This window comes from Pituophis catenifer, unplaced genomic scaffold (assembly GCF_029215685.1).
Source record: "Pituophis catenifer annectens isolate HBS135680 unplaced genomic scaffold, rPitCat1.0.hap2 SCAF_2, whole genome shotgun sequence".
Taxonomy (NCBI): Eukaryota; Metazoa; Chordata; class Lepidosauria; order Squamata; family Colubridae; genus Pituophis; species Pituophis catenifer.
Genome location: NW_027256882.1, coordinates 71,515,735 through 71,522,081, shown reverse-complemented (window position 1 = coordinate 71,522,081; position 6,347 = coordinate 71,515,735).

Sequence of the window (6,347 nt, the reverse complement as noted above, 5' to 3'; positions counted from 1 at the left end):
CTCATGACTGCCCGCTATTTTTAAAATCTTACATGAATATATTAGTTAACATTCTCCTTCCAACTAGGGCAGATAACAGTCATCCTCAGACTTTGACTGCTGAGCTGGACCCACACTCAAAAACTACATGGTCATCATCTGTCAGATTATCATAGGGCAGGGGTCAGCAGCCTATGGCTCTGGAGCCGCATGTGGCTCTTTCACCCCTCTGCTGTGGCTCCCTGTCACTCAAAATATGTGGCACAACCACCAATGTGCGACACCTGCCAGCAGGCGATTTATTGAGCTTTTCAACCCCCAGTAGGCCAACCATGGATAAATCCAAGAAAAGAAAAGTTTCAGAAGAAAACAGAATGTTTAATTCAACTACATATGCTAGTTTTGTGGCCGCTCAAGAAAGAGTCAGGCACGGGAAGGGTTTTGTGGCTCCGGGTGTTTTCTTTTCTGTGGGAAACGGGTCCAAAAGACTCTTTGAGTGTTTAAGGTTGCAGACCCCTGTCATAGGGCCTTGGAGGTGGGCATTTTCCATTGCTGTACCATTCTTTGGAACTCCCTTTCAGGTGAGATTGTTCTGCTTTATTCGTTATGTGCTTTCAAAAATCTTTTTTAAAATTCTTGTTGGCACAGGAGCAAGGTGATTTATAATAGGCAAGTAAGCTCTGCAGTGCAGATGCTGCTTAATATGGATTTTGTGTGCGGTTGTGAAATTAATGGATGCTACAGAGACGTTTTAAAAGATTGGCGGGAATGATTCTTAAGGAGAAGTTATGTTTTAACTGTCTGTGGAGATTCTCAGTCATCTAGGTCGTAGTTGTCCCAAAGGTGCTTTTTTCTTCAAAAGGCAACTGGACTGTTTTTTTCTTGAAGAAGAAGAAAACATTTTGCTTGTCATCCAAGAATCTTCATCAGTTCTGCTGGCAGGGGGGATGGAAGGATAGGCAGGTACTGACAGTTGATACTGGATGGTGGTGGGGATGGAAGGATCATATTTTTTTGCAGTCATCTGGTCATCTTGAGGCCACTTGGGGGTTTAACCCTACAGATTATAGATCTCCTTTGATCAAAGCTGCGTAACTTTCTTACACCCAGAGAGCACACTTTACAAGTGATATCACAATGTCAGTGGCAACGAAAGACCCAATGTTGTGGTTCTTTCATTTTTGTGTGTGTGTTTGTGTTAAAGCAGCAAATTGGATGTATTTACTGACGCTTAAGGCATCCTCTTTGCTTCTTAAACACCCCTCCCCCCACTTCCAAATGAAAATGAAATGGGACCACCTCCATTTTCTTTGCCTTAAGCCTCTTGGAAGCCTCTTTCTGAAATAGAAATGTATCAAGCAAAATAAGGAAATGAATATCAATGGAGAAATAAAGAAAATCTTAAATGCTCTAATAGGGTAAAATTATGAAGAGAGAAGAAAGGGGAGAAAGGAAGAAGTATGCTTAGGAAACAGCTCCAGGATCTTTTTAGAAGATCAGAAAGAACATTATCCTAGAAAGAAGAACAGAAGAGGCAGCTAAACAAGAATACAGTTAGTCAGGGCTGATAGGGAGAAAACTATGCAAAGTGAGTTAATAATAGCCAAAGGGATTAAGGGCAATAAATAGGTTTTTACAAATATATCTGGAGAAACTGAAGAACTAGGCAGAAAGGGAGAGAGGTAAGACAAGGCAGGATGGGCACGGATTCCAAATGGAAACAATCATTTTCTCTTGCTGGCAAAGGAAAAAACAGGACAAAGTTTAAGGCTCTTTTAATTGTTGACTCAGATGTAAATCTGTTGATGCAGTGAATATAAATACTAATAGACATTTATATTTAGGTATATACTGTAGTTAAGTTTAGAGGCTATTTCAATCATAGATGACTGTATGTGACAGAAACTCCAATAGTGTTGAAACAATAAATGACAGTAACGTAATAGAAAGCTTGGAGTAATATTAGCCCCACATCTGTCCCTCCAAGGAATATTACTCTCCATAAAAACAATCACTAACTGCAGGGCGGGGACCCACCATTCTGTCCATTCCACAAAGCTTTCAGAAATAGCCATGGCAGCTTTTGTTAAGTGCCAACAGGGTGGGTGCTGATCTGACCTTGGCTGGGAATTGTATTTTTCAAACATGCAAACAATAATATTGTGCCCCTAAAATTGTTACTGCCTGGCTATTGTATCTAATTACTGCCTAATTGAATGCCAGGTACAGGTATTAAATAATGATCATGACATCAAAGGGTGATAAGCGCTAGTTTTGTTCTCATTTTTGTTTTTATTTTCAGTGTATGTGAATTTCTTATTACAGAATTTCACTGGCATGTTTTTAAAATGGGTTATTGCACAGCATACCCTGCAGTAGCTTCAGTAGTCAGTGGTATAATTAGATTTTTAATTACGTTTTAATTATATTACTGTTTTATTAGTTACTTTTGAATGTTATCCAGTGGCACAAAGTGGAATGTTTGTTTTCATTTCCCACAAAGGGAAAAACTTATTTTTTATCGAAAAGAAATGAAGATACCTTATTATCTGTAACATAATGCTTTAGACAATTTATCTATTAGTTTAATCAAATGCATAATAAGAAAATTTATCTATTAGTTTAATCAAATGCATAATAAGAAAAGGGACGGTTATTATAACCATCTTTTAATTCTTTAAAAAATTCCCTGGCTTGTTCTTCCTACTTCTCTTTTCTGAAACTTAGTGCCTTTCTGGTGCTGAAGACAGTGTATAAATAGAATTTTCTCAAAGAAGAGTTTAGAAAATGATAGAGGAATAGAAAGAGAAACTGAAGTGTACAGTGTTCTCTGGTCTATAAATTAGAAATGTTGCCTTTAATTTGAATTCACCTTGGGGTAGGGTGGGGTAGCATTTGCCCCAATGAACCATCTCACTGAAATGAGTGGCCTGCATGTGGACCTGAGTTGCAGGAATCCCCAGAATGCTCCAGAAGAGCAAATCTGCATATATATGGCTGCTCCATCTTTGCCTTTAAACCCTTTCCCAAATTGCATATTTCTTTTAGGGAGAACATCTCCTCCCCCCTCTCTCTCCCTCCCTCTCTCCCTCCCTCTCATCATCTATGTCACATTTAGAAATTGTCCTTCACAGAGGGACACTAGGCGAGGTACAAGTAAAATGTTAAAAAAATATAAAATGTGAAAACATAAAAAGTAAATAGAAAAATTAAAATTGGACAAATGGTAAAAATTGTGACATTAAAAATTAATTAAAAAACAGGAGGAGGGTCTTCGGGGAGCTAACAAACCCTATGGCTGTGCACTCTTCTGTGAGTCCCAAGAAGATGGCAGTGCCAGGTCTTTAGATGTTTTTGTAAATATCAGAGTTGTTTCTTGTGAGATTGGGGACTCATCTCACCTTTGGAGGGAGAATATTTCACAGGGCGGGGAGGAGGGGGGGCAACAGCAGAGAAGGCTCTCTTCCTAAACCCCACCAGTTGGATTTCTTCAACTGACAGGATCTGCAACATACTTTCCCTGTCTGACCAGGTGGGTTATAAACAGTTTATGAAGAGCTGAAGGCCAGGGCGTGATGTTCCAAGGCTCCGCTTTGGCCAAAATCGGTGGATTCAAGGGCCTTGTCATGTATTCTGGCCCTTTGTGAGAATAACCAGCTAAATCTGGCCTAAGGGAAAATTCCTTCTTACTCCCAAATATGTGGATTAGTTAACCTCTTGGCATGCAAATGAGACTTCTCTGATAAAACCTCCAAAGATAGTATGCTCTGGAGCAATTTTAATACAAAATGGCAAGTCTCATCCAGAGGAAGAAGAGGAGATAATTTAGATAGAGACTTCTAAAAGAAACCTTACAAAGTCACCTGAAATACATGACAAAATTCCATGCTTAGACATTGTAGGTGTTGCATTATTATTATTATTATTATTATTATTATTATTATTATTATTATTATTATTATTATTGGGTTTTAACAATTAAACAATTCTTATTCAACTCTTGTGCATGACTGTGACCATTTACATATCATCACACTACTGTTCTCCTATACTCTATATAATTTTACAAAATCTACTATCTGTTATTTCCCTTTTTTTCTATCTTCAATCCAATTATACCATTTCTCCCATATTACATAAAAGTCCGAATCCATCAGTCCTTTCAGTTCCAATGTCATTTTATCCATCTCGGTGCAATCTAATATCTTTCTAATAATTAGAAAGATATTATATATTACTACTACTACTACTACTACTACTACTACTACTACTACTACTACTACTTTTTGCCCAGGGAGCAGAAGTTTTAAAAACGAACAATCTTTTAATTGTTGACTGTAGGAAGAATAGATTTGTAAGTGCATATTTTGCTGTCTTCTCCTTCTCCACCTCCTGCTAGCCTCTTGCTACTGTTATTAATGAATGCAATTTGGATAAGGCTCTTGCCTCTTCAAGCCACACCTCGGGCCACTCCCTGTGTGTCTGGCCTTAACAAAGCAGGGATGGCTATTGTCATGGGAATCAGGTGCCAGTAGGTCTGTCTCTGTTTAATAGAGGGATAATGCTGCTTCATAAAGTGACAATGACTGATCAAAAATACTTTTCGCCTAAAGGTATTTGGTTTTCCTTTTTACCTGAAGAAAGGTATCTTTTGATCCTACCATTTTTTCCCATGTATTCTTTCTCTGGGCCATTGATGACCTTAAGTACTGTACATCCATCCTAGCAGCCACACAAAACAGTGCCATTCTAAAATTTGCTATCTCTATTGACAATCCCTATCCTGATTCTAGTGTATCTGTTCTGAATCACTACTAAATCTGGTTGTTCTGATTTGTGACTATGCCATTAACTTAGGCAAGGTGATTCATTTTCTTCAGCAGATTTCCTGGACTCTCTTTCTCCTGGCCACCAGCAGGAAAAGTGTCTCCTAATGTTGTCTTGCAGCATGAATGAGAACTATCTGCCTTTAAAATTCTGTGTGGACTTCTCTTGAGTGCTTTATCTACCCTTTTGGCCATGTCTCAAATTAAATTAATGTGTAATAAAGAAATATCTGTGTGAGAAAACCTGGACAGAAAGAGCCTCAGGAGGGAGAGGGGAGGCAGAGCCTTTCATGATTATATTATTTTAGACAAGTACAGGAAGTCCTCGACTTAGAGAAGTTCATTTAGTGACCATTCAAAGTTATAACAGCACTGACTTATTACCATTTCCCATTCTTACAACCAGTGGTGAGATTCAGCCAGTTCGCACCACTTCGGGAGAACTGGTTGTTAACTTTCTGAGCAGTTTGGCAAACTGGTTGTTGGAAGAAATAATTAGGACAGAGAATCGGTTGTTAAATTACTTGCATTCCACCACTGCTTACAACCATTGCAACATCCCCATGGTCAGATCCTTGGCAACTGTCTCATGTTTATGCCGGTTGCAGTGTCCCAGGTCATGTGATCACCTTTTATGACCTTCTGACAAGCAAAGTCAATGGGGAAGCCAGATTCATTTAACAACCATGTTACTAACTTAAAAACTGCGGTGATCCACTTAACATCCAAGGTAAGAAAAGCCATGAAATGGGGCAACACTCACTTAACCAATGTCTCACTTAGCAACATAAATTTTAGGCTCAATTATGGCCGTATGTCGAGGTCTACCTGTATGTGCAACTAGCTACTTTTCTTAACTTTGTGGACAGGAGAAATGATGGAAACTGATAAATAAATGAAAACTGGCAAATCAGCAACCAATACTCCGGCCCCTTATTAATTTTCTGTACGCTGCAATGAAGAAAGTTAGGCTGCTGCATCTAAAGGTAAAAATTCTCACCAAAGCCATTTCAGAAGTATGTTGACAGAATTGCAGAAATATGGCCGCCTTCTTCTATGGTAGCTTTTTGGAAAATTGGAAAGGTTAGCTTAAACATGTGAGAAGGGGCAGAGACCAGAGGTGGTATTCAGCAGGTTCTGACCATTCTGGAGAACCAGTAGCGGAAATTTTGAGTAGTTTGGAGAACCGGTAAATACCACCTCCGACAGGCCCTGCCTGCCTATTCTCTGACTCCCAAGTCCTAGTTGATTCGGAGGAAATGGGGATTTTGGAGTGGGGAGGGAATGGAGATTTTATAGTATCCTTCCCCTGACACACCCACCAAGCCATGCCATGCCTATCAAGCCACGCCCACAGAACTGGTATTAAAAAATTTTGAATCCCACCACTGGCAGGGACATACATGAAGGAAGGTCAGGAACCAAAGTGCTAGTGAAGAAAGTGAACACTGGGAAGGATACAGCTGCAGTAAAAGCACACCCACACTTCCAAAGCAGCCTTCCAGCTACACTCAGAAATGGTGAGTTGATGTCAGCTTTAAG